The following is an 8311-nucleotide window of genomic DNA, read 5'->3' on the forward strand; positions in this document are numbered from 1 at the left end:
TGGCCCCTGTGAGCTTGTTCCTTGCGAATAGGGATTATCCTCTGAAGAATAGGCTTTTATATATATATATGTATGTAGAAATATATATATATATATATATATATATATATATATATATATATATATACATATAACATATAATGTATATATATATATATATATATATATATATATATATATATATATATATATATATATATATATATATATATAATATATTATATACAAAATATATATGCAGTTTATATATATACATATATATATATACAGTTTATATATATATATATATATATATAATATATATATATTTATATATATATATATATATATATATATATATATATATATATATATATATATACATACACACACTACATTAAAATTGTTGCAAAGCCAGGGAGGGCATTTTGCTTCGCAAACCTTCAACGCTAATAAGGTCATCACTGGGCTCGAATCAAGGACAAAATATTACAGAAGTCATTGAAAATACGATGAAACAAATCGTCTTCCTAGGACTAATATTAAGTAGGAGAATACAATACAACAAAATAAAGAAATTGAATGGAAAACTTCACATTAAAAAAAGGAAGTAACAAACTTCGAAAGCAGGAAGAAAACCAACTGGAAAGGAGTCAGACTTGGATGACATTTATTTGGTATTTGATCTAATGTTTTAATTAACCTTTTTGTATCTTTTCGTGGCCTAATTTGAAAGCTTCAAGTTTTTAGAAGGTCACAAGCTCGGTTATTGATAATAAACAAGATTTTCAAGATATTCATACACTGAAATTAATCTTTATTACGCGTATTGGTGTTTTTTAAATCTGTCACCTTGATCACTGCTTAAGGAATTTTGAAGTTGGGAAAGTTTAATAAGATATGGATATGATAATGTTACAACATCAGCCAAGGACATCATCAGCGGATAAAATGAAATATATCGTAAATGGAAGACGAAGTGCAAATCCATTAAATCTTTCAAAATTCTCCCGTATGAGTTTTTTTCTTTTTTAAACCGGGGTTACTTTAAATGATGTTAGGTGAAGCAGACGGTAAACCGTTAAAGCATTTTTTTTAGTTATAGATTAATGTTCGTTTTCTATAGAAAGACTAAACTGGAGAGCATAAACTCCAGAGTCAATAGTCAAGAGACTAACATTGATGATGGAACAAAACAACAAGAATAATTGCGCTTAGCAACAGAAGATACGAAACTAGTTTCGGTCAGCTGAACCATCACAACATTCACAGGTGATGACGAGCCTAACACGCATTTTACTGGCGAAGATGTGAATATATTCCTGTCACTAATCTCGAAACTTTATAATTATTCCGATCTGTATCGCGTCAGATCTGGTAGGTAGCCATTTGCATTTAGATAAAATTCTTTCACCTTGAAATGTTATATGATGTGTTTTTAATAAGTTATCAAAAAGACTAACACAAACATACATACACACATGTATATATATATATATATGTATATATATATATATGTATATATAATAATATATATATATATATATATATATATATAATATATAATATATACATATATATATATATGTGTGTGTGTGTATAATGTTTAAGATACATATATAATTACAACAACGGCAGTGCCTTTAACTTCTTGATTTCTTCACACTTTTTGGATACGCTTGTCACTAGGTGTAGGACAGGCTGATGAGGAAGCACAAGTCGCTGGGTGGATTATCAGGAAAGCGCGTTCTTCTTTATTTAATCTTTTCTTCTCAGGTTACTATTATTTCTAAATCCATCCTGACTGCTGCCCCCCAAAAGTTGGAGTCACAAACCTGGAGGGTCTGTTTTTTCCTCGCAGGGTGTCCCATCTCCACCTTGTCGACCAGTTGCTTCTGGTGCCTTTTTAATAATATATGGTCAGTTTTACACATTCTTCTAATGAATACATTGTAAATAACGTAAATATATTTGTTGCTGAATTTATTGTCTTCTTAATTTTTACCTTGTTGTTGTTATGAATCTACTTATTAGATTTGCTTCTAATTTTGTGTTGTTAATTTTAATTCCTTCAGGAGATATTGAGCTCAACTCTGGGCCTGCTACTCATTACTGTAAGAAAGACTGCAGGGTACTTTACTCAAATAGTGAAGCTTGTGGTGAAATTTTCTTGATCTCCAGAGCCGTGCTTTTCATCTGAGACACTTGTAAGCAGTAACAGGCCAAAGTTTAAATTTTCAATCCCAGGGTTTGGTGGTCTTAATTCCATTTATCGTCGTAACTTCCACATGAGCAAGATGTGGCTGTATACATTAAGTCTAGACGGCCCATTTATCGTCAATAAACTTTCAGTGTAGTTACCATGAAGTTATTTGTTTTGAGATTTTTAGTGCGTTTTACAATGTTTATGTATTTGCCCTTTACTGTAATCAAATGACGGTTCTATTTATGACTGTCACTTGGAGAGGATTGATATGGCTCAGTCTTAGGATTCAAAAGCTTCACTCATGTTATGTGGTTGGTTTATTCAAATCCCACTTATCAGTATGGCTGGTCTGCTCTTGAGTTCTGTATATCCTATGATTTAGTCCATGGTCCTGAGTAAAGGCACACATTGTTCTTGAATATATCATCCTCTTCACAGATGTTCCAGATGTCACTATTGGAAGTCCATGGAAACCACAGCCAGTTATGGTCTTGTTCCGACCATAATTAATTCAAATGCTGAGAATATAGGTAGCTATTTGCATGGTCAAAAGGTCAGTATATTCAAATGCCACTATTGGTTTAAAACGAGCTTACCAAGCTGTAAATTCTTCTCTAATGTATATGGCTTATAGCTGAAATAAAGGATTCAGTTCAATCCAGTTAGTAGATTTTATAGCTCTTTATGATGACATAGTGTCTATAGTACATTGCCTGTTCGAAAGAGTGGCATATCTACAGATTTCAGTATCTACAGGCCATTTTCCGTTCCCCCTGAGCTCTCCAAAGTTGCAGAAAAACTTATTTTTAAGCCACTATACAAATATGTGGAATGGAAAGGAATGTTAGCTAATAATCAGTATGCACAATGGAAGCAGTCAGGTATCTGCAGTGTTCTTTTAGATTTAACATACCATTTGTAAAAAACCCTAATAAGAGTTTTGAGCATAGAGAAATTCAAACAGATTTTAGGGCTACTTTCGATTTAATGTATCATGAGGCACTTATTTTTAAACTTCAGAATCTTGGAGTGTTTGGATATGTTCCAGGATTACTTCAAGATTTCCTTACAGCAAAGGTTCCTGTTGATGAGTCCTTTGTGAACAAGGAACCTTTAGTCCACTGGCTGAGGGGTTGTACCATTGACATCAAAAGAGGCATGAAGTTTCTCTTCATTTCCATAAACAAGACTATGAGGGGTATAAAAAAAGTCTGGGTAGACTTTTGGTAACCTGGCAATAACCGAGGAAATGATCCCTGAAATAACAACGCCGTTTGCCACTCTAATGGTACCAAAATTTAGGGGAAAGGCAAATATAGATAGCTATAACTTGGAAAGTATCAATCACAGAACAACGAAATACATCTTAAAATATTTGTATTTACATCCTCTATACATATCAATCATCATAGGGAAAATTGGTATCCAAATTAGGTCACCAGAGGTCAAAAGGTCACAAAAATCTAATGTAAATCAATATTTCACAATAGTGCAGAAAGTACCCGATATAATCACAGATACACTGATTTTTTTATTTATTCCAGATGAATCCTTTAGCAAACAGGTTACTGACCATTTTGGTATGCAATATTAAACCCTTTTATGCCTAATTGAGCCACAAAAATGTAAAGAAATATTGCCAGAAATTCAAAAGGAGGCTTTTGCCGTTCACTTAATGTTTGAAATTGAAATGTCATGCTTGCATCCTCTTATTAGGAAACTTCAGGTGAATCTGGGGTCCGTAGTGCACGAACACGTGCTATGTCACGGACACCTCCTACTCCTCAACGTGACATTTACAGCCAAAAGTGTGTTATATGTACGTATATCAAACATCAAGGTAAATATGAAAAGTTTCGGATTTCGGAAATGGAACCGACCAAAAAATTCTTGGCAGCAACTGTTTTTCTACAGGACGATGTTTGTGTCCATAGTTATGAACTCAGTTATGTTAGAGACCGCATGAATCGTGAACTAGGTTCAGGCATTTGTGTAAGTAATAGAGAGGTTAAAGTCCTGCTTGCAAATCACTTTGGTTCAAAAATTTCTTTCTCTAAACCAAAGCAGGTCAACAAGTCTCATATGTTTTTCAGTAGCAGTGTAACAGCTGAAAATCTGGCAGAACTTATCCGCAGCACAGATCCTATTGAACAGTGTGCAGAAATGATCAGGCAGTGCCTATTGGAATTAGATTTTGACTTGGAGGATAGGATTTGTGATGCTCAGTATTTAGAAACAGCAACTGTTAATATGGTAGTACCAGAGACGCTTCTCAAGTTTTTAGCCGCACTTTTCAATTTTGATGTGAATTCATTTGCAAATGCTTCAACAAATGTAATGAAGGTGATGCTGATGCTGTAGATGACAGTGAGGGACTGTGGGTTATCTGGAGCAAAAATGTAGACAGGTGCAGGATTTAGCTCAGATTTTGTATTATATTCTGCATCATGGTAGAAAACGAACACCTATGCATATGATGAATAGCCAGGCAATTTATGATGCTTACAAGAGTGCCACTTTCATAACAAGCTACAGCTGGTATGGGCTGTGTAGTAGTTATGATGAGCTGTTGCGCCACCACGCTGACAGGGCTACATTTATAGGTCAGTCAAGTAGTGATGAGGTTCCCTTCCCTAGTCATATTGGTAGTTCACAGTCCACTATAGTTGCTTTTGACAATTTTGAGCATGATGAAGCAACGTTGTCAGGCATTGGAAACGATGATGCAGTGAGTGTGCTATTCCAAGATGATGATGGTTCAAGAATGGGTAAACCCAAGATTTCAGAGACAAGAACAGAACATGGTCAAAAGACATTTAAATGTGAGATAAAGTGCCAAGAACTGCAGACATTCCACAAACCAGCAAAAAGAGCGGACTTGCCCATGGACTACAATGTTGAGGTGCATCCAGTAAATCAAGACCTTGTAGATGATGTTAGGACAAAAGACATAGCATAGTCTCTTGCTCAGTTGGATCTGTCCCCATCACAATCCTCAGTCAATATTCGACCCACAATGCGGACAATGTCATCCTGGAGGGAAATGAATGATGTCCTCTCTGAGAGAAATATCCCAAAGAAGCGAGTAGGGTTTCTCCCTGTGCTCCCATACCCAGTGATACAGTATGATACAGTGTACACAGCTTTTGAAAAATTTCCAGGATTACTCCTGGCACCTAGATCAGCTGAAACTTCCCGGAGACTTGCTTAACAAAGATGTGTACCACATCACACGTAGATACAACTGATCTGTCAGAAGAATTTCAGGATCTCGTCCTATGCATGGGATCATTTCATGTGGTAAAAGGTTTGCCCTCGGCTGCATTGGGGATATCTAAAGGAGTGGGGCAAAAACATTTTGTTGGTGGGGTCTTTGGGTGAATGTTGTGGAGTAGTTTTAAAGGGAAAGAACTATTCAAGATCATTTAAAGGACTGCAGTTTTCTCAAGGAAGCACCGCTCAGGTTACAGTGGGCTGAGTTTTCAGGGATGCAGAACAACAGGATTCATAGGAGCAGCTCAATTGTTGGCTGAGGTGAAGGCAGATGGTCACATCTGCAGATGAAAGTGTAAACTTGTTTCAAAGATTCAAAGAAAAAGCAGTTCAGCTTTTCAGGGATCTTGACAATTCATTTTCAGTGCCAGAAGCAACAGCAAAACATTCAAATACTGGGACACCTTCATCTACCTGATACTGCAAGTGGAAACCTGATTCGAAGTGACCGTGAGGCAATTGGGATCTACATCTCCAAATACAGGCCCTTCTTCTGCCCATTTGATGCAATCAACCACCTAAGATGGTGTTTGCTGTATTTGGATGACATAAGCAAGCTACCTGACACTGCACCTCATGTCTATGAAGCATTCTAGAAGGGAAATTCATGGTGAAGCGGAACAATGGAACAATGCAGTCGGAGCTGATATGGCGTTAGAGCAAACTATCAACAGATCCCAAAATACTGCTTCAGGTATCATTGGCAACACCCAAAAAAAAAGAAATGTGTGGCAATGTGGGAGCTCATTTACCATGAAATGCTTGCCGTTGACAACTTACACAGAGAGTTAAGTGGTGTGATTAAAAGTCTGTCTGAGGAGGGCAGAATCAGTAAAACTGAAATTGATTGGTGGGGAACAGAGAGTTCAAGCAATACTTACAACAAATGAGAGCAATGAGAACCCGTTTGAGCCGACTCCCATCCAGTGAAACTTCTCAACATCTTGACCCAAGAAGTAATGTCTGATGATATCAGAAGCTAGTTGTTTTCTGTTATGGAAACTGGGACCAAAGTTTATGAAACACTTAGAACAGAGAGATTTATTAACTAGACAGTGAAATCCTCCTCAACTATCCATTGAACCAACCTGACGACATTTCTCAGCATCCACATGCCAGGAAAGGAAGTCAGAGGAAAATCCTTAGCAAACAGAAAGAAGAAGGAGGCCACATGAAGAGATCGATTGAGGTTGCTAGGGTCCGAGAAAGGGCAATGGAAAAGCTATTACAGTATGACGTATTTCCGTTGTCCTATTTGTTTGACAGGACAGGGCTGATGACTAAACCATTGAAAAGTGCCCCAGTGCAAGAATTAGAGTTAAAACTCACCGAGGATGACACAAGAACACCAGCAAAAGACAGTGATTTACAGACTTCATGTTTAGTGGACGTGATGGCCAACATCCAAAAGGTAAAGACAAAAAACCTACCGACATTTGGGAAATTCTGTGAACAGTGTTTGGACTGTGTATCTGCAGTTGGTCATGGAGCTGACAGGTATGACTTGGTCTTTGATTCCTATGTTAAGGGTTCCATAAAAGATTCAGAGAGAAGGTGTCGTCAAGTGAGAACACCAATGGAGATGAATGCCATAAATTATGACACACCATTACCTATCGAGATGGACAGATTCTGGCCATCAAGCAGTAACAAATTAAAACTCCAGATGCTTCTCCATGAACAAGTAATAAAGTGTAGAATAGACCAACCTTCCACAGTTGAAGTAGTGGCAAGTTGCTTCTTGGGTGCATCAGATGTAGATGCCTGTCACACTGTCAAGGATGGACTCTTAGTGGAAGTGCAAGATCTTCATCATGATATTGAAGAGGCTGATGCTCGCATCATTCCACATGCAGTGCATGCAGCAAAGCGCGGAATGAAATTAATCATCATCTTGTCTGGTGATACTGACGTCTTTGTTCTTCTCATTCACTACTGGAATGTTCTTCATTTTAATGGTCTGTGCAAACTTTGGATCAGAGCTGGTGTTGGGGATTCAACTTGGTACATCCCAGTTCACACTATAGCATCATGAGTTGGAGAGGTTTTGCTCATGCTGCCACTTGTACAAAGTCTGACTGGTTGTGACTATACAAATTGGGTGGGAACAAAGCATGGAGCCTTAACTACTAATCCTTCTGAGTATCTGAAAAGACCTGGATTACAGAACAAGTTGTTCTGGACACTTTCAGGGCATCCTGTGAAGAATATCAAATACAAGTGTTAAAAAAGAACACTAAGTGCACAACAATGGATCAACTGACAAACTGCATGTACCACCACAGTAAAGGCATATCATTGGAGCAACTTCCCCAACTAACCATGGATACAGCAGCATATTTTATGGGCATATTATACAACCTACCAGATGATGAATTTGTTGCACCCTCATAGGTCGACATTACTAGGTCGTGCTCCGTTTGCCTTTCGGCAAAAGATGAAATTTTGATGCCCGTGAATGCAGCAAGACCAATTCCTGAAGAATACACGATCATGTGCAACTGCAAAAAATGTAACAACGACAGATGCCTATGTCAGAAAAATGGGCAACCCTGCATTAGTTTTTGCAGGTGTCAAAGTGGACATGGAATTGAAGATACTGGAAAATGTAACAATCCCTCTGGATCAGTTAGGTAATTTTTTTTCTAACATGACATTATACTTTCATACACTAAGTGAATGGCAAGAGTTTGCTTTTTGAATTCCAGGCAATTTTTTTTTACATTTTTGTAGCTCAATTAGGCATAAAAGGGGTTAATATTGCATTACAAAATGGTCAGTAACATGTTTTCTAAAGGATTCATCTGGAATAAATCAGAAAATTAGTGTATCTGTGATTTTGACGGGTACTTT

This window comes from Macrobrachium rosenbergii, chromosome 23 (genome assembly GCF_040412425.1).
Source record: "Macrobrachium rosenbergii isolate ZJJX-2024 chromosome 23, ASM4041242v1, whole genome shotgun sequence".
Classification (NCBI taxonomy): Eukaryota; Metazoa; Arthropoda; class Malacostraca; order Decapoda; family Palaemonidae; genus Macrobrachium; species Macrobrachium rosenbergii.